The 20,514-nt window shown below is 38.4% G+C and overlaps 1 protein-coding gene across 1 annotated transcript in view; it reads left to right on the top strand.

Annotated features, from left to right (window-relative positions):
* The first annotated feature begins 16,988 nt into the window (after window positions 1–16,988).
* LOC106087999 (ABC transporter G family member 20) overlaps window positions 16,989–20,514 on the top strand; it is a 128,650-nt gene continuing 125,124 nt past the window's right edge. The window contains exon 1 of the mRNA XM_013253278.2: window positions 16,989–17,325. The gene's annotated coding sequence lies outside the window, so the exon portion shown is untranslated. The remainder of the gene's footprint in view (window positions 17,326–20,514) is intronic.

Raw genomic sequence — 20,514 nt, 5'->3', positions numbered from 1 at the left:
AACTAGTTGAAACCCCGAAAAACATATCCTATATATCAAGGATGAAAGGTACTGTCAGGGAAAAAAAATCTATATTTGTAATAAATTCTTGCAAGAATTTATCGCAAAGAACCATGTACCATGAGTGGAGACATGAACCAACTTTGGGGCGTGGTATGGGAAAGAATTAGGAATTTTGTAAGTAGCATGGAATTCCCTACTTAGATTTCTATTCAGAAATTAATTTTTAGTATTTAAAGCGCACAAGCCGATTACTGGCTTAGGTGTTGATCTTTATTGACATGAAGCGGATTGATACCCGCACTCTCTTTTCAATCAAATCTAACTTTATCACATTTTTCTTATTCGAGCTTCAATAATCGTTAAATTTTGCTGTTATCTCCGATAACGACTTATCGAGAGTCTACTGTATTTGGTAATGTGCGGCACATGGGCTCAATAAGTTGAAAATCTGGAAACCATGTTCATTTTTTAATGGCAACGTTATGGCCTTCGTGGTGCATTGTTCAAAGCGTCATGCATCACTTGTGTTACAGTTGTGAATTCTTGCATTGGCTACAACGCAAGCAAAGCAAAAGCTATTGAGAAGTAGCTTCGACATGGGGAAGACAGAGTTCTTCCTTACAGTTTGTTTCGGAATATCATAAAAACACAATGAAAAATAACCGGTTTACATATTCGGATGCAACTTCTCATGCCTTTGGTGCAGTCGACTGTGGCAGTTCTCTGCTAATGTTGACGTCTGTTGCAGTTGTACAATTCGAAAATGCATAGTCGCCGGCACGGCTTTGGTAAACTGTAATGGCAGCTTACAGTACTTCTTTTATAGAACGCGATCTAGTTCTAGCCCAACGGCTGATCATTTGCTACGTTTAGGCTTAAAAGGTCATAAATACTTTGTTGAAATCAATTTATGCTTGCAAATATAAATAAAGGTAAGAGCTGTAGGAGATTTAAAAAAAAGCATAAAATTTAAAAACAAGTAAAAAGGCGTTAAGTTCGGCCGGGCCGAACTTTGGATACCCACCACTTCGGGTATATATGTAAACCACCTTTCATCAAAATTCGGTGAAAATTTCATACCTTATACTCATATACCTCATACCGATCTGAACTATATACGACTCGGATGTCGAAAAGCCGAACATAAGTCACTGTGTCAAATTTCAGCGAAATCGGATTATAAATTTTGTCTTTTATGGGGGCCAAGACTTTAAATCGAGAGATCAGTCCACATGGCAGCTATATCCAAATCTGGACCGATCTGTGCCATGTTGCAAAAGTATGTCAAGGGGCTTAACTTAGCTCACTGTCCCAAATTTCGGCGAAATCGGACAATAAATGCCTCATTTATGGGCCCTAAACCTTAAACCCAGAGATCGGTCTATATGGCAGCTATATTCAAATCTGGACTGATCTGGGCAAAATTGAAGAAGGACGTCGAAGTGCCTAACCAAACTCACTGTCTCAAATTTCAGCGACTTCGGACAATAAATGCGTCTTTTATGGCCCCAAAACCTAAAACCTAGATATCGGTCTATATGGCAGCTATATCCAAATCTGGACCGATATGTGCGATATTGCAGAAGTATGTCAAGGGGCTTAACTTAACTCACTGTTCAAATTTCGGGGACATCGGGCAATAAATGAGCATTTTATGGGCCCAAAACCATAAATCAAGAAATCGGTCTATATGGCAGCTATATCCAAATTTGAACCGATCTGGACCAAATTGAAGAAATATGTCAAAGGGCCTAACACATCTCACTGTCCCAAATTTCAGCAAAATCGGATAATGAATGTGGCTATTATGGGCCTTACACCATAAATCGGAGGATCGATCTATATGGCAGCTATATCCAAATCTGGACCGATCTGAGCCAAATTAACGGAGGATGTCGATGGGCCTTACAGAATTCACTGCCCCGAATTTCATCAAAATCGGATAATAAATGTGGCTTTTGTGGGCCTAAGACCCTAAACCGGAGGATCGGTCTATATGGCAGCTATATCCAAATCTAAACCGATCTGGACCAAATTAATGAAACATGTCAAAGGGCCTAAGACAACTCACTGTCCCAAATTTCAACAAAATCGGATAATAAATCAAGAAATCGGTCTATATGGCAGCTATATCCAAATTTGAACCGATCTGGACCAAATTGAAGAAATATGTCAAAGGGCCTAAGACAACTCAATGTCCCAAATTTCAGCGAAATCGGACCATAAATGTGGCTTTTATGGGCCTTAGACCCTAAACCGGAGGATCGGTCTATATGGCAGCTATATCCAAATCTGAACCGATCTGGACCAAATTAATGAAACATGTCAAAGGGCCTAAGACAACTCACTGTCCCAACTTTCAGCGAAATCGGACCATAAATGTGGCTTTTATGGGCCTTAGACCCTAAATCGGAGGATCGGTCTATATGGCAGCTATATCCAAATCTGGACCGATCTGAGCCAAATTGACAAAGGATGTCGAAGGGCCTAACACAACTCACTGTCCCAAATTTCAACAAAATCGGATAATAAATCAAGAAATCGGTCTATATGGCAGCTATATCCAAATTTGAACCGATCTGGACCAAATTGAAGAAATATGTCAAAGGGCCTAAGACAACTCACTGTCCCAACTTTCAGCGAAATCGGACCATAAATGTGGCTTTTATGGGCCTTAGACCCTAAACCGGAGGATCGGTCTATATGGCAGCTATATCCAAATCTAAACCGATCTGGACCAAATTAATGAAACATGTCAAAGGGCCTAAGACAACTCAATGTCCCAAATTTCAGCGAAATCGGACCATAAATGTGGCTTTTATGGGCCTTAGACCCTAAACCGGAGGATCGGTCTATATGGCAGCTATATCCAAATCTGAACCGATCTAGACCAAATTAATGAAACATGTCAAAGGGCCTAAGACAACTCAATGTCCCAAATTTCAGCGAAATCGGACCATAAATGTGGCTTTTATGGGCCTTAGACCCTAAATCGGAGGATCGGTCTATATGGCAGCTATATCCAAATCTGGACCGATCTAAGCCAAATTGACAAAGGATGTCGAAGGGCCTAACACAACTCACTGTCCCAAATTTCAACAAAATCGGATAATAAATGTGGCTTTTATGGGCCTAAGACCCTAAATCGGCGGATCGGTCTATATGGGGGCTATATCAAGATATAGTCCGATATAGCCCATCTTCGAACTTAACCTGCTTATGGACAAAAAAAGAATCTGTGCAAAATTTCAGCTCAATATCTCTATTTTTAAAGACTGTAGCGTGATTTCAACAGACAGACGGACAGACGGACGGACATGGTTAGATCGTCTTAGATTTTTACGCTGATCAAGAATATATATACTTTATAGGGTCGGAAATGGATATTTCGATGTGTTGCAAACGGAATGACAAAATGAATATACCCCCATCCTTCGGTGGTGGGTATAAAAACGCATAAATTTTAAAATAACGCATAAAAATTCATGAAATCTTCATTTGAAACGATTGTAGATTATTTTATGCAAATGTTGACAGTGAATGCGCCTCAAATGATCCATCCGCTCAGTCCAATTTTGGCATACACTTTCCAACATTTCGGACGGTATCTCGCGAATAAATGCTTCAATGTTGTCTTCCAATGCGTCAATTGAATTGACAGTGAATGCGCCTCAAATGATCCATCCGCTCAGTCCAATTTTGGCATACACTTTCCAACATTTCGGACGGTATCTCGCGAATAAATGCTTCAATGTTGTCTTCCAATGCGTCAATTGAAGAGGGCTTGTTTGTATAGACATGAGCATTAACAAAGCCCCCCAAAAAATAGTATAAAGGCATTTAATCGCACAATCAAGGCGGCCAATTGACCGGTCCCGAATGTCAAATGTTCACCGAACTCGCCTCTTAATGAATCCATTGTTACGCGTTCTGTGTGGCATGTGGCACAGTCTTACTGAAAGCACACGTCATGCAAGTCCAGCTCTTTCACTTTGGGCAAAAAAAAAGTTGGATATCATCTCGCGATAGCGCTCACCATTCACAGTTACGTTACGATTCGCATCATCTTTGTAAGTACGGTCCAATAACGCCACTAGCCTATAAACCGCACCAAACTGAGCTTCGTCGCTCAATGAAAGGAGCACGCGATGAACTTTCTTAACAGAGCACTCATTTTGATAATGAAATTCAATAACTTGCAGGTGTTGTTCGTTTGTAAGACGATTCATGGTTAAATTTTAGACCAAACTGAAGATGTTGAACAGTGGAACAAAACACTAAGGAAAAGGGGATACTTTTCTCATATCAATGAATGCAGTCCTATTACAGGTTTAAGCTCAATGATATGGGCCCTCTTTTTTATGCCGAGTCCGAACGGCGTGCCGTAGTTAGAGAAGTTTTAACCTACCTTACAGATTTCACATTTGTAAGGGGATAACCACCGCTAAAAATTTTTTCCTGATGTTCACGCCGGGATTTGAAACAGTTACCATGAAAAATTAAAATATTTTATTCAAAAAAAAGCAGCTGATAACAGATAATTTATTTCTTTGGATTTTGAAGTAATTCATTTAGTGTAGTAAAGTTAACATCAGATGCCCAAATCTTACCTTTGTCTTACAGCGCTTAAAGAGTCAATGTCTAACACTTGAAAGTTGTCGTGCATAATTTGAAGTAAACTGCTATATATGCTGCTACTAAATGCCAAAATTTCATACATGTTTAGAGAAAAATTGTAATAGACATCAAAATACATCATCCCCCCAACCACCTGCCACATCCAGTAGACACTTCAAAGAAGAAAAATATTGCCGCAAGTCAAACAACTTCTTCAAATTTACTACAACGCATAAAAAGGAAAAAACTTTAAAGACGAATGTGAAATTTGACTACTGAGTCTAAAGCAATTTTGATTTGATAAAAATTCGTAGAGTTTGAAGGCGAATATCCCAACCAGGTCGTCTTGGGCGTGCCTTGGCTATAAATCAATTTTCAACATATGATATACATATCTAAATGTGAAAAGAAACACGATTTTCATATACAAAATATCAATTAATAATTTAAATAATAGAAAAACCTCGTGCTTTAATTAAAAACAAATAAAAGCGTGCTAAGTTCGGCCGGACCGCATCTTATATACGCTCCACCATGGATCGCGTTTGTAAAGTTCTTTAAATGACTTTTTCAAATATATATGATCTATATCAAGTTATTGACCGATATGGACCGTACTTGTCATGGCTATCAAAAGTCGAATAAAAACACAACCTCCGAAATTTTAGGCAAATCGAGTAATAATTGCGCCCTCCAAAAGCTCAAAAAGTCAAATTGGAAGATTGGTTTAAATGGCAGCTACTCAGGGAATCAACCGATTTAGATCATACTTGGAACAGTTGGTCCAAAACTCCATATGCAACATTTCAACCAAATTGTATAAGAATAAGAATTTAGAGAGGATCGGTTTATACATTTACAACACCAAACGACCTTCACTTGTAACAAGAATTTATGCAAAATTTCAAGCGCCTAGCTTTACTCCTTTTAAAGTTAGCGTGCTTTCGACAAACGCACAGACGGTCATGGCTAAATAGACATTAAATGTCATGACGATCAAGAATATATTTATACTTTATGGTGTCTTAGACGCATATTTCGCCATCCTATGGTGGAGGGTATAAAAAAACAAAATTGAAAATTGTAACTTAATTTTGTTTTATTTTGTCCGCAGTCGAGATAATTTTTGCGCCTCGGGAAAATGTTCTCGACTGCAACTATTTATACGAAATTAGTATGCCCCATCCTATGGTGGAGGGTATAATAAAGCAAAATTGAAAATTGTTATTATAATTCCGGGAAAATTTGCTCGACTCCGTCTCCACAGCCCTGCTTGATTCGCGAAGGCAAGAAAATTTCGAGAATAATTTGATATTATGCCGAAAAAAAAGTTCTCCAAACTGGATTGCTGTTTCAATCCACTATCGTTTAAGAGAATGATTAAAGAAAAGGGCCCCAAAACACTATTGGCCGAAGCGGCTGTGTAATAATTGGAGTTGCAGTCTTCAATACTTACAATGCATGTCCTGTTAGAAAGATCCATCTAAAAAAAGAAGAATGAATACCAATTTTATATAACTTAGTCAAAAGTATCTTGTGAAGAACTCTGTCAAAAGCCTTACAGATGTCAAAATAAATAGCATGTGTTCTGTGACAAACCTTTTGCTCCTTGTATTTATGTTGCCTTCTAGATTGACAAGAGGTAGATTTAAACTTCACCTTCCAGTTTTATTGTTGCCAAAAATTCAAAAGAAATTTCACTTAGGTTAAGTAACAATTTGTGCAATACTAATTTTAAGGTAGGTTTTAGGCTTCATAAATTTAACCTGATTTCGGTAAGTATTTTAAGCATGTAATTTTAGGTAGATAATTTTAGGTAAATAACTTTAGATAAGTACAAAAAATTCACAATTTTAGGTTTATTAACAATGTGCAATATAGCTTTAAGTAGTTCAAATTTGTAGCAAATATTTTGGTTGATTAAATATTTTTCACTTTGTCTAGTTCTTTATGTGTTTTATTTTAACTTATGTACTTCTACTTTTCCTTATGTTCATTTCTATTTACTTTTCTTGGGTTCACTGCACTTTAACTTTTTTTTATATATGCATGTATGTATGTACGTATGTTATTGTCACGGGGGAGCTATCGAGGCGAACGATTAGATGAACAGAAAAACATTAAAAACATGATTGCAATTGATGACACCAGCAGCCTCTGCTTGCCATTGGAATTCAGCGAAAAATAACAACAAAGCACCTGTAGCCAGTGGCCGCCCGCACATGCATATGTGCGTGTGTGTAAGTGCATATAATGGATGGTCCGCTAGCTACAGTGCTGAAAATTAGATTATGACTACAGTCGACAGCAAAAGTTTAGGACTATCCTAAACATTCTCACCCCCCGTGACAAGTGTATATGTATATCAAGACTTAGGTTTAACATTACTCTCGAGGTAGGTTTCTGATGGGGCCAGTAAGAATGTAGCCAAGAGTGGTTGGATAGGCATAAACATCGCCTAGTCCAGTAGCCACCTTGCCTTCCCTTTGGAGAGCTGGATACACATCAGCGCCAAGCTCCAGATCGATTGGCGTATTAGAGCGTGGGTCCATATCTGCAAGGGTGTTATTGGTGAAGTCCTGGGTCGGGTCATCGATGATTGGATCGGAGTAGGGTCGGGTCGGCAAATTGTCAGTTATTAAGGCGTTCACTCTTAACGCCCAAGGTACTGTTGACATTTCGGGGCATCAGCCTGAAATGCGCAAACCGATTGCCACGATACGTGAATGAACGCAGACCAAGACGCCGATAAGTGGAGTAGGCAATGCGCGACATGGTGGATCCTTGGTTAACTAGGGCCCGAATAGAAGACCACCTGTCGACGCCGTCCTCCGATACCCGTACCGTAGCCGTGGGGACGAATACGATGTCCAGCTTGAGCGATCCATCATCCCGAATAGCTGGTTCTAGACTGTTGTCTAATTGGGACGCTCCATGTAGAAGGGAATGGTGTCTGTAGTTGCAGTGTCGGCACCCGGTGATAGACGGATAATCGGGCGCTAAGTGGCTCCGTGCTAGGCAGTTGCGACAGTAACCACGACGTTCAACGGTCTCATAACGATGGAACGGGGTCAGGCCCCGAAACCTTGCGCAGGAGCTGAGCGCATGATCCTGTTGGCACAGCCCACAGGAATACTGCCAAGTGGTGGGTCTTCCATGCCTATCAACATGTCGTCGATTGCCCGAATGTTGCCGCACTGGTGAGGCTGCTGCCATATCTGAAAAGAGAAGGTTTGGAGGAGTACTTTGTTTTTGGTTAGAGGCGCAACAGCCTAGTCAGGCGGAAAAAAGTTTGACCAGTTTAGTTATGGGTCTACTCAGGGTACCGTGAGGGGTTCTAACGTCGACGACTCGTGTATTTTGGTCGATTCCTGGATAAGTTTTTTCAACGCGGCCCATAACCCATTCAGTGGGAGGAAACCTATCGTCCCTGATAACGACTAAGTCATTTTCTCTAAGATTATCCTGCTGGTGTTTCCATTTTGTTCTACGGTGAAGTTCTTTGAGGTATTCTGACTTCCAGCGCATGCAAAAATATTGAGAAACGATCTTGAGCCGTTTCCATCTATTTGCAAGGGTCAAGTCTTGGTCAGAAACGTTGGGCTCAGCTGGCGCAAGAATGGGTGTTCCGATAAGAAAGTGACCAGGAGTAAGCGGTGAAAAGTCGTTGGGGTCGTCACTAGCTGCACTCAAGGGTCGTGAATTCAAACAAGCTTCTATACGAGCTAATATTGTAGAAAGTTCCTCAAATGTAAAATTCATCTTTGGAATAAGTTTACGAAGGTGGGTTTTGAGAGATTTGACTCCCGCCTCCCACAGGCCACCCATATGAGGGGCGCCCGGAGGTATGAACCTCCACGTAAGATTTTGATATGCGTTTAGCTGTGAGACTTGATTCCGAAGAGTCTTAAAAAGCTCAAGGCGATCTTTTTTCAAAATGTCTGAGGCTCCCACGAAATTCTTCCCATTGTCGGAGTATATACATGAAGGGCAGCCCCGTCGGCCTATAAATCGTGAAAATGCGGCTAGAAAAGATTGTGAGGACAAGTCACTTGTGGCTTCCAAGTGAACGGCCTTGGTAGCAAAACAGACGAAAATACAAATGTAACCTTTCGTTATAACGCATGCACGTCCCGAATAGTTCTTTATATTGAAGGGTCCTGCGAAATCAACCCCAGTGTTATTGAAGGGTCTAGACAATGTAGTTCGCTCAGGTGGCAAGGAAGCCATGATCTGAGACTGCGAATGCTTTCGATACAAAATATAAGTTTTGCAGTTATGGATAACCTTTTTTACCAAAGGCTTTAATCTGAATATCCAGAATTCAGATCGCAAAACTCGGGTCATAAGTTGGTTTCCTCCGTGAAGAGTTATTCGATGTGTGAACTCTACTAAAAGCTGTGTGAGTCTGGCTTCATATGGTAAAAGAATAGGGTGTCTCTCATCGTACGTTAAAACGGGAGACTGTACAAGGCGCCCATTAGCCCGCATTAATCCATTAGAGTCTATGAATGGGTTTAGGGTCAGAAGGCTACTGCTGGAGGAAATTCTAGTGTTTTGTCGTAAATCATGATATTCGGGTGAGAAATAGTTCTGTTGAGTCATAATGAGTAGACGGCGTTTTGCATCCTGAATTTCCTCAGCTGTAATCTCCAAAGATGAAACCCTAAGATGTGATCGATTAGAACCCGTATTTCGCCAAATACGCAAAGTGTAGGCTATCACCCTGTATGCACGAGACAATGATGAAAATCTAATTAATGGGTCTTCAAAGGATGATGTAGCCAAGACTTTAACCGTCTTCTCTTCCAGGTTTGTGTCTTCAGGAACTTGAAAGGCTGGCCACCGATCTTTAGGCAGAATCAACCACTGCGGACCGTGCCACCATAAACTATGGTCTTGCAAGTCGGAAGGTGTGCAGCCTCTACTCGCAATATCCGCAGGGTTACTCTCAGAGTCTACATGGCGCCAGTTCTCATTGCCAACATTTTCCAGAATTTCTGAAACGCGGTTTCCCACGAATGTGCTCCAAGCGCACGGCGGTTTCCTAAGCCACGATAAAACAATTGTGGAATCTGTCCAAAATTGTGTCGTAAATTTCGAAATCTGAAGGTTTGTTATGGTTGCTGAAGCTAACTTCGAGAGCAGTACTGCTCCACATAGTTCGAGTCTCGGCAAAGAAATCTTTTTGATCGGGGCCACGCGGGTCTTTGCGGCTAAGAGAAAGGTGTCGGTTTGGTGGTTGTCATGCTCCACCCTTATATATAAGGCGGCTCCATATGCGCTCTCCGAAGCATCACAGAAACCGTGTACCTCGACCTTGGATCCAGGTGTGAAACGTATCCACCTTGGAATCTTAACCGATTCTATAGCCTCTGAGTTTTTAACAAAGTTCTGCCAATTTATCAGAGTTATTGACTTAAGCGCGTCATCCCAGTCGATTTTGTCTAGCCATACTTGCTGCATAACCAGCTTAGCTACGACAACAATTGGGGCCAACCACCCGCAGGGGTCAAACAGTTTCGCTATTGCCGATAGAACTTCTCTTTTTGTGTAAGATTGTCTAAATTCTCGTGAAGGTTGAGTAAGAGTGAAGTAATCCCCAGAAATATGCCATCTTATGCCAAGGGTCTTTGTTGAGGAGTCTTCAGATAGCTCCAGCCAATTTACGGGAAGCAGTTGTTCTGCCGGTAGATCCTGAATGACTTTGTGATTATTCGACGTCCATTTCATGAGTTTAAAACCAGCCGATTCCAAAGCAACGATTAACTCTTTTCTAGATGCAATGGCTTCTTCGAGTGTGTGGGCCCCGGCTAATACGTCGTCAACATACAGATGTTCTCGTATAATTTTTGACGCCAGTGGATATGTGTCCGTCACATCTTCCGCAAGTTGAAGAAGTGTCCGGATTGCAAGGAATGGTGCGCAATTTACTCCAAATGTGACCGTCAAGAGCTCAAAATCCTCAACTGGGTCTGTTGGAGATTTTCTAAAGAGTATTCTTTGAAACCGGGTCTGACTAGGGTCGAGAAGGATCTGTCTATACATTTTTGTGACATCCGCATTAAAAACATATTTGAAGAATCTCCACTTCAAGATTTGTAAAACAAGGTCTTGTTGCAAAATGGGTCCAGAAAACAAGTTATCATTGAGGCTTTTTTTATTTGACGAAGGACTTGACGCGTTGAAAACAACCCTAAGTTTCGTTGTGAGTCGGTCTGGTTTGATGACCGCATGATGTGGCAAATAGAAATTTGGTGTCTTGGATATTTCATTTGCAGAAATCTTCCTCATATGCCCAAGTTCTAGGTATTCGAGAATGGCGTTATCATATTGCTCCTTGATTTCTTGGGTCTTTTGAAGCTTCCTTTCCATTCTATAGAATTGTGCCATTGCGATATTCCTAGAATTTCCTACCTCTTCACAACCTTTAAAGGGGAGGGTCACAATGTACCTTCCATTTGAGTCGCGTCGAGTCGTTTTTCTGAAGTTTTGCTCACAAAACAGGTCTTCTTCTGACCTTAAAATCTTTTTTGGGGTCTCCTCCACCTCCCAAAAACGTGTCAAAATCTTTTCTATTGAGATTGTGTTGTGTAATGAGACTCGGCTAGCGTCCGAAGTCTCTTGTATGATGGGTCCTCCAATGATCCATCCAAAAACAGTATTTTGCGCTAAGAGCGACCCGATTGATTTCATAGGGGATCCAATATCGAAGATTAAGGGTCCTATATCCATTCCTATTAGAAGGTCAACCGGTTGGCTAATGTAAAATTTCGGATCCGCCAAATCAAGGTTGGCAACATCTCGAAGATGTGCAAGGTCTAATTTGTGTGGAGGCAGATTAGAAGGCAGGGTCTTCAAAACGGGTGCCCACACCTCTAATTCGTAACAGGGGTCTAATCGTGAACGTAATGTAAAAAGACAAGTTTTCGTTGAGGTCTCCGCTACCATTTGGCTAAGCCCCGTGACATGAACTAAATTTCGCCTTGTCGACAGACTCAACTTGTTTTTCAATTTCTCCGAAATAAATGTAGATTGCGACCCAGAGTCAATGATTGCCCTGGCATCGTATAACTGTCCTCGCGATTCTATTTGAACCATGGCAGTGAACAATAGGGTCCCCCTAGGATGACGCTGGCAAATTTGGTTATTCTGGAGGGTCAAGGTAGTAAAGTTGTCATTTTCTAAGTTCGAAGTGGACTGTATAATTGTTGTTAGAGCTGCAGCACTGGTACTAGGACGTACTGCATCTCTCGCTGGGTCTTGACTGCTAGATTGGGTCTGAGTGCCTTTATGTAACATTGTGTGGTGTCGCGAGTTACATTCTCTACAAGTGAATCTACTTTTACAATCCTTTACCCCATGATTGGATGATAGGCAATTATAACACAAGTGAGAAATTTTTACAACGTGAATCCTGTCGTTCACATTCTTTTCTATAAACTTGGGACAATCTCGAATGAAATGTGCGGCCTTGCAAATTTGACAGCTCTGATCAGTTCGAGTTGTCGCTGATTGTGTCATCGTATTGTTGTCTCTTACCCTTGAACTTTGTGCTTTATGTGACACATTTGTTTGAAAATTGTTCACAAATCTGTCTTTTTTCTGATTTTCATATTTATTTTGTGGCTGCCTGGAAAAGGTTGGCCTAATATTGCCCACAGACTCGAGAGTCTTGAATTTATTTGTCAAAAACTTATCGAAATTAGACCACGTCGGAAGAACTTTACAATCTTCCAATGAATTCTCAAAATCTTCCAAAAACGATCTTGGTAACTTTATTGAACAGAGGTATATTAGGATTGGGTCCCATCCCTTAACCTCTACGCTAAGTGTGTCTAGGGTCTGAATACAACTATTTACTGTGCGTTGCAATTTCTGAATTGAGTTGCTAGAGTCTGTGCTAACATTTGGCAGATTGAAAAGAATTTTTAGCTGCTCATTGACTTGCATCCGTTTATTTTCATAGCGGTCAGTCAAATTTGACCAAGCTCGTAGAAACCCGTCGTTAGTCAGAGGAACGTGACTGATGATTTCCCTTGCTTCCCCTGCAGTCTTCTGAGTGAGATGAAAAAGCTTCTCAACGTTGCTTAGTCTTGAATTTTTAATATATATGGCTGTGAAGAGATCTCTAAATGTCGGCCAGTCTGTGTATCCTCCCTTAAATGTGTCTGTATCGCACGGAGGGAGTCTTGAAACTGGCATGAAATCCATATCTTGGGGTCCTGGTGGCGGCTGAGAGTTTCGTTCCACCATCTCCTGGGCAGCCTGATCATTGAGTGCGTTAATTTCGGCGTTTAATGAACTTATGACTCTCATGTAGCATTCCCGACCTTCCTTATAATGTGTCCGAAGCTTAGTCTTGTCTATGGGTGCCTCCTCTGAGGTCGCTGGCATATGATCCCGACAATCCATGTACGTTCTCTTGACATTGCTCCACAGAGAATTTAGTTCTACTCTCATAGCCTCAAGTACATGTACGTTATCCTCATATTTCGCAGCAGAGTATGTGCTGTCGAAATCTACCAAATCATTTATGCTATTTGCAAATTGCTCCCTTTTTGCCTTGTCCATTTTGCCTACAAGTTTCTTGCTTCAAACTTTATTCTTTACTACACAAAGTCAGAGAAGATAAAACAAAATGGTAATCTCAGTCAGTGTATGACCACCTTTCAGAAATGTACTTTTTGAAGGGTCAGATACCGATTTCAGGCACAAGAATGACAAATATACGCAAAAACGTCTTGCTCGTTTAGTAGTGGCGGATTGAAAAACAAACAGGTAATTCTTTCTGTAAATCCAGAAGAACGAGGGATATGAGGCCAGCGAGTCAAAAATATCAATCACAACACCAATTTCTTAAGCCCGGGTCTCGTGGGTGCTTTTTGTAAAATAATCCATATACAAACGAGAACCTTCTAAACAATGAGGTCCGATTCGCAAAACACACTCAAAACCGATAACTTAGTGCTTGAATACTAAAAGATTTTTCGGCAAATGTAGGCGTCTTAAAACAATTTTTTTCTTTTAAGGGTTTGGACAATGTAATTATAAGGCGGTTCCAAAGATTGTGTACGAAAAGCTAAAAAATATTTCTGATTGGACGAGTCTTGAGATCTGGAGCTGGGTCAGAAATGTAAAATTTCCGGTTTCAAACGATTCTTTCCCAATAACTTTATATACGCGGGTCAAACAAATTTTCATAAAAATCAAATTTGCACGGGTCAAACATACAAAATACACAGGGTCAGGCCAAAATGGAGATTTCTCTTGCAGCACCCAATATATTTCGTTGGCTTGTCGCGCCAAAAACGAAAAAACAATCTTGTACTCACTTTGTAATTTTGTTATGTGTGTGTGTATTATGTGAGGGTATACGCCTGCGTGTGTGTAAGGTGACGCTCTGTCTGTCCACTTGTTGGCGCTTATGTGCCTGCTTCCTTACCGTTGTAACGGAATTTTATTTCTGGCAAGGTCTTTAGAGTTCCTTATGTAGAACTGCGAGTTATTGCTTTTGTGTGTGTTTCTTTTTTTTGTACCGACACCGGACGCGTGTTTAATTGGTTTTGCACTAAATTTTTGCTCACAATGTTTTTCGCTCTAGCTTTGTTATTATTTTATTGTTAATATTTTTGTATGTTTAATTTGAACCCACATTCAAATATATGTACATAAATTTTCTCTATTTAGCACTCATTCAGTTTAAAATTCTCTTTGGTAAGTATAATTGATTTTTTGTTGTTTTTTTTTTTTGCACAAAATGAAACTTTGTTAGGGTTAATTATTAAGCATTGAATTTCACCAGGTAAGCTCACGGTTCTTGATAGGGTAAGTATCACAGGTTTAATAGGTAAGTAAATTTATATATTTCTCTTTTTTTTTCGTGTAGTAGGTAAGTAGCACCGATTTTCACCAAGTACATATGTATTTTTCCTTTTGTTTGAATTGTTTAAAATTTATTTAAAAATTTACCAAAAAAAATCACTTCTGGACTAAATCACTTTGGACTCCGTACATTCGTTTTACCAACAAATTCACTTTTTCGGTTCGAAGGACCATAATGTTCTGTGACAAACCTTTTGCTCCTTGTATTTATGTTGCCTTCTAGATTGACAAGAGGTAGATTTAAACTTCACCTTCCAGTTTTATTGTTGCCAAAAATTCAAAAGAAATTTCACTTAGGTTAAGTAACAATTTGTGCAATACTAATTTTAAGGTAGGTTTTAGGCTTCATAAATTTAACCTGATTTCGGTAAGTATTTTAAGCATGTAATTTTAGGTAGATAATTTTAGGTAAATAACTTTAGATAAGTACAAAAAATTCACAATTTTAGGTTTATTAACAATGTGCAATATAGCTTTAAGTAGTTCAAATTTGTAGCAAATATTTTGGTTGATTAAATATTTTTCACTTTGTCTAGTTCTTTATGTGTTTTATTTTAACTTATGTACTTCTACTTTTCCTTATGTTCATTTCTATTTACTTTTCTTGGGTTCACTGCACTTTAACTTTTTTTTATATATGCATGTATGTATGTACGTATGTTATTGTCACGGGGGAGCTATCGAGGCGAACGATTAGATGAACAGAAAAACATTAAAAACATGATTGCAATTGATGACACCAGCAGCCTCTGCTTGCCATTGGAATTCAGCGAAAAATAACAACAAAGCACCTGTAGCCAGTGGCCGCCCGCACATGCATATGTGCGTGTGTGTAAGTGCATATAATGGATGGTCCGCTAGCTACAGTGCTGAAAATTAGATTATGACTACAGTCGACAGCAAAAGTTTAGGACTATCCTAAACAGCATGTATTTGTGTACCTTCTTTGAACAAGTTATGGTCTAATTTTAAAAGAGAACAACATTAGTTGCTATTAAACTCATGCAGAGAAGATGAAAAAAATAGGTTAATTGAAATATAAAGCGTTCTCTACACAATATATTTAAAACAGTTCAGAGATACTGGAAAATTTAGAAATTCAGATGAACAATATCGAATTAGAAATCATAAAAAATGTCTACAGTCGTAAATAGCGTATAGAAGGTTTTCTTCGACAATTATACTTAAAATTATATGGACAGTGTTTGATAATAGCAGCAAACTTGTGTAAACCAGCGGTTATCAACCGTACAAAAATGGAACAATAAATAGTTTATAGTGACGAGTGGAATTTGTTTTACAGCTTTTCATCTTCACAGGTTGCTTTAAATCTATGTAGTACACGCAAGGAAATTTTTAACTATAACAGCAAACAATTTGCTACTCAAAGAGAATTAAAAATATCAAAAAGGTTGCTGTTACAAGTGAAAGTCGGCTTAATGTGGGACATTAGCAATTTAATGCTAAAACAGCAAACATAATCTGCTGGCGTTAGATTGTTAAAATATGTATGACATTAGCCCGAAGATACCATAAATATTTCAAAAACTTGTATATTACATCTTGTCGTTTCACTATAAGCGTATTTAGCGTAGAATTTTTCAATTTTTCTATAATGTATAATTTTTTATTGATTTCAAATAACGCCTGACAAAATATCTTCCAAAACCATATTTATGTTTAGAAACAAAAAATGTACCGCCTAATACTCACAAAAATGAATATTTTTATTATATAAAAATGCTTGAGCAAACATTTAGAGGTACAGCAATTTTAATTTCGAATCAGCAGGCTCACTGTGTTTGCTGATATCAGCAAACTATTTTATCTTTGGTAATTAATGCAGTCAAACAAACACACAGAAAAATTTGTTAATAAAAACTGTAAAAGTGTTTGCTGTAACAGCACAAAGCCTGCTGAAATGTAAATTGTTAAAAAGTTCAAAAATGTCATAAATATTTCAAACATTTTTTTATTCCATATTTTTTTTAAATTTTACTTGCACACAAATTTCGAATTTTCTACAATTTGTCAATATTTGAACGAATTTAATTAACGGTAATCAAAATAACTACGATAATTATGCTTGCAAAAAAAATTATCGACTAAACTTGCAAAATTTCGTTTTTAACATATAGCAAATGCCTTAATTGTTGTTCCACAGTCGTGGTATAGGGTATAACAATTATGAAGAAATTCATATTGAATGGCATATGGGATAGAATTATTTCATGTAAATCTTCTTCATGTATAAGTTAAAGCGAGGCACGCTCATACTCGACAGTTAAAGCCACTGACGCTCTGCCGCTGTCATTTCTCGCTTAAGCTTAACAACTTTATTTGAAGCTGTGATCTTTCCGATCCATACTACCAAGTGTAACAGATAGCTCTGCTGCGGCCAATGGGTTCGTGTGTATGCGTCTTTTAACATGGATGGATACCATATGCTGACCTATCATAGTTGCGCTGAGCTCTGCTGCGATCAGTCTATAGCTAATCGTTGGCACAAACAGTTCGCAAACATTGTCGGCGCGGAAAAGAGGTTCGTCACTACTAAGTCTAAAAAGATTTATCAGTGTTTGTGTACTTGTGTTTGTTAACGTGTGAATGTTCGTTCAATAGTGTTTACTTGGCCTTTTAGCAAGCAGGCTTAATCTAAATACGGAATTTGTTCCCATGTACAAATCCCCAAGTTGGGAGTGTTGTGCTAGCACCATATTGTGCCATTTCTGTGATATTTGAGAGAAAAAAAATTTAAAACAGATTGCAAGACTTAACAAACAAACCACAAAGCTTAGTAAATTTGGACGGACCACCTAGGTAAGTTCTTACACTTCCTACATTGAGCTTGTGTGCACATCTAGTCGGGTTTTCCACAAAGTGGCTAGCGAACTGAAGCAAATCCGAGCTCTCTTTGTGACTCACGTTTTGAATTCGTTCCGGTTTGAGACACATTTCGCAATAAGTTCCGAGCCATTGAGTATCTCTTTTCTGGCTCAATGCTTCGACTCACCACAGATCTTTAGTTATTCCAACAGAAATACACAACCACACACATAAATACTCTCATGTTTGTTGGCATAGCGCATGGGCTACGAGGCTGTGTGAAGTTTTGTTTACACTTCCATTGGAATGGAGCCCAAGGTCAAGGCAAAAGACGCTAAACAAGCGCATGAACCCAATCCACACCGATCTTCTTCGACAGTTTATTTGGCATTTAGCTGTGTAGGGCAAGTTTTGTACTTATTGCAACTCTATATGTAACTGCGTTGCCATATCTGCAATGTTTGACGGGCATATGTTTTAGAATAAAACAGAGTATTCTGTTCAGCTTTCGGAATAGTTGCATTTAGCAAAATAAAATTAATCAAAACTGGTTCCAAAATATCATATATCAATAAATCTTTTTTTTTAAGTTCTTTTAAGCCATTAGCGTAAGACAGACTTTTGTTTATTTCACATCTTTTTAGTTCATACGTTTTTTTTTTTTGTTTATATGGAGTTTGACAGATTTGCATGAAATGTGGAACAGAATACCAACCTCTAGTGTGACATAACAGTGAAGTGGCGATAGGACGAGCGGCTTATTGCTTTAGGTCTGTTCGAGTACTTTTACGGTAAAAATTTGCCATTATACTTTTTTGAAAAAATTTGCCATCAAAAGTACGCGGGCGACTTCATTTGATAAATTGTTTTTGCCAGAAAAAGGTTGCTGCCTTGACGCCTCTTGAATAGTCAATTATTATTATTTTTTAAATCTCAGGCTTTTTTTCTTTTTGTGTTAACTTTAGTATTTTCATTATAAAGCTGACCTTCATAACACTTCTGTTCAAAGTTGCCAATTCCTTTCTGCTAAAACCTCCCAGCTAATATTACCATGTTCTCAATTTTCGGTCTGTCAATTAAAGTACGCGAATCACTTTCAGTAAAAATTTGTGCAAATGACCACAAATTTTAGAGTACACAAACACGCTTTTCGTTTCATGAAAAAATTAAAAATGTGGTACACAGGGCTATATTTTGACTTGAATCGATTTGGGATTCAGCTTCCATGTCCATATTACATCCTTTATGAGCTTTAATAGATGCGGCTGTCACTATTTTAGCCCCATTTTCATCAAAATCGGTTCAGATTTTCATAAAGATCCCCTAAATATTATTGTCTGTGCATGCCACAAGTTTGATTCGATTACATTACATGTTCTGTTTAATGTTTTTCAAATGACATAGAAATCTAATCAAGTTTAGATATGCATACCCTGAAGCTACAAGTTTGGTGCGATCTTTACCAAATTTTCGTTTTATTTGGGGTCAAAAACGTTGTATATCCTCAGTTGGATAGTGTCCAACTTCCGCAAAAGGAAATAGTTTTTTGTAAATGCCAAACAAAATGGCCTCTGGGATTTCCAGTTCGGTTTTCATTTATTTTTGGTTCACAGAAACAATCATGGTAGGTTTTCCGTGTAAATTCCATAATCAAGTTGTGGCCACTTGAAGAATATTCTCTCGACAAATATTTGAGGATTGGAAAATTTGACTGAACATTAGGCAAATGTATGTATATAACTCAAACCGTTATGATTTAGGCTCTTCTCTCATTACAAAAAATAGCTTCCTGGACTCTGACGCCCCATGAAACCCAAAATCTCATGTATACATAGATTCCGCGACAAAGAGAAAACATATGCTAAAATAATTAAACTACCGCAAATTTCCAAACCATAATTTTAACAAAAGCTGCTACATCGTGGTCTCTCCGGCTTTTTTCCTAGTACAAATGCATACAAGTAATCACATATTTATTAACACGTCTCTGCATACACACGTAGTATGTGCTTACTTCCCAGTAGCCTAGGCCGCTAATTTCAAAACTATAGTTCCAAATTAATCAAAACTGGTTGCACTTTTAGTTACTATCATATTAAGCAACTGGTGAATTTAACATGAGCTTGTTATTGTAGTAACCAGTTGACCTTGGAAATAGTACTTCTGCTAATTCCAGCAAACTAGATCGTAAACGTATTCCTTCACCTTAGTTGCATAAATAGTTAGAGTGAACTTTATCTCCCGCCAGTACATACATATAGTTTGAAATAATAAAAGTTGGATGTATGATTGCCAATGTCCCTGGAACTACTAAAGAATGTACAGCGGTCAAAAAAAGTATTCATCATTAGCAAAATTGATAATAAATTCACTTATTTTGGGTAATTGAAGAAAATTTAAAGTAAACAAATAATGCAGTTTTATGCAATAGTTTATTTTTCGTAATATGTTTTAAAATAAATTCAAAAAATAAATTTAATTAGCGCAAAAAATGCAATTTTATATAATAACACCAAAACCAGAACAAAAAAAGTATTCATCATTGATGTGCTATCATCAAAGTCAAATTCAAATATTATTTGGGAATCCCCCTTTTCTGTTTTATTTAGTAAAGGAGGCTTTGCCCTTGACAGCAAATATTTAATTTCATTGAAAATATAGTTTTTGTCAAAATGGGTCGTAAGCAAAACGAGGTTTCTGATGAGGTAAAAGTTTTGATAATAAAACACCACAGGAATGGTTTAACTCAAAAAACTATCAGTGAAATATTAAATAGACCACGATCTACTATACAATCCATCATCAGAAAGTGGACAGAAACGAAAACTGTTGACAATAAACCAAGATCTGGTCGACCAAAAGCACTTTCAGTTGGAGATGTGCGTTGGCTAGTGCGGCAAGTTCAGAAAACTCCGAAGACAAATGCGACCATTCTTCGTAAAAACACTATGGAATATTTAGGGAAGGAAGTTACTACACAAACAATTCGAAATACACTCAAAAGGCATAGTTACAGAGGAAGAACTGCACGTAAGAAGCCCTTTATAAATAAAATAAACCGAGTGAAAAGGCTAAACTTCGCAAAAATGTATGTAAAACAGCCCGAATCATTTTGGAAAACAGTCATTTTTGCAGACGAGAGCAAGTTTAATCTTTTTGGGTGCGATGGAAAGGTCATAGTGT

This window comes from Stomoxys calcitrans, chromosome 2, assembly GCF_963082655.1.
Source record: "Stomoxys calcitrans chromosome 2, idStoCalc2.1, whole genome shotgun sequence".
Lineage (NCBI taxonomy): Eukaryota > Metazoa > Arthropoda > Insecta > Diptera > Muscidae > Stomoxys > Stomoxys calcitrans.
Note: the sequence above shows the minus strand (reverse complement) of the source record. Positions and strands in the feature narration are given on the sequence as shown.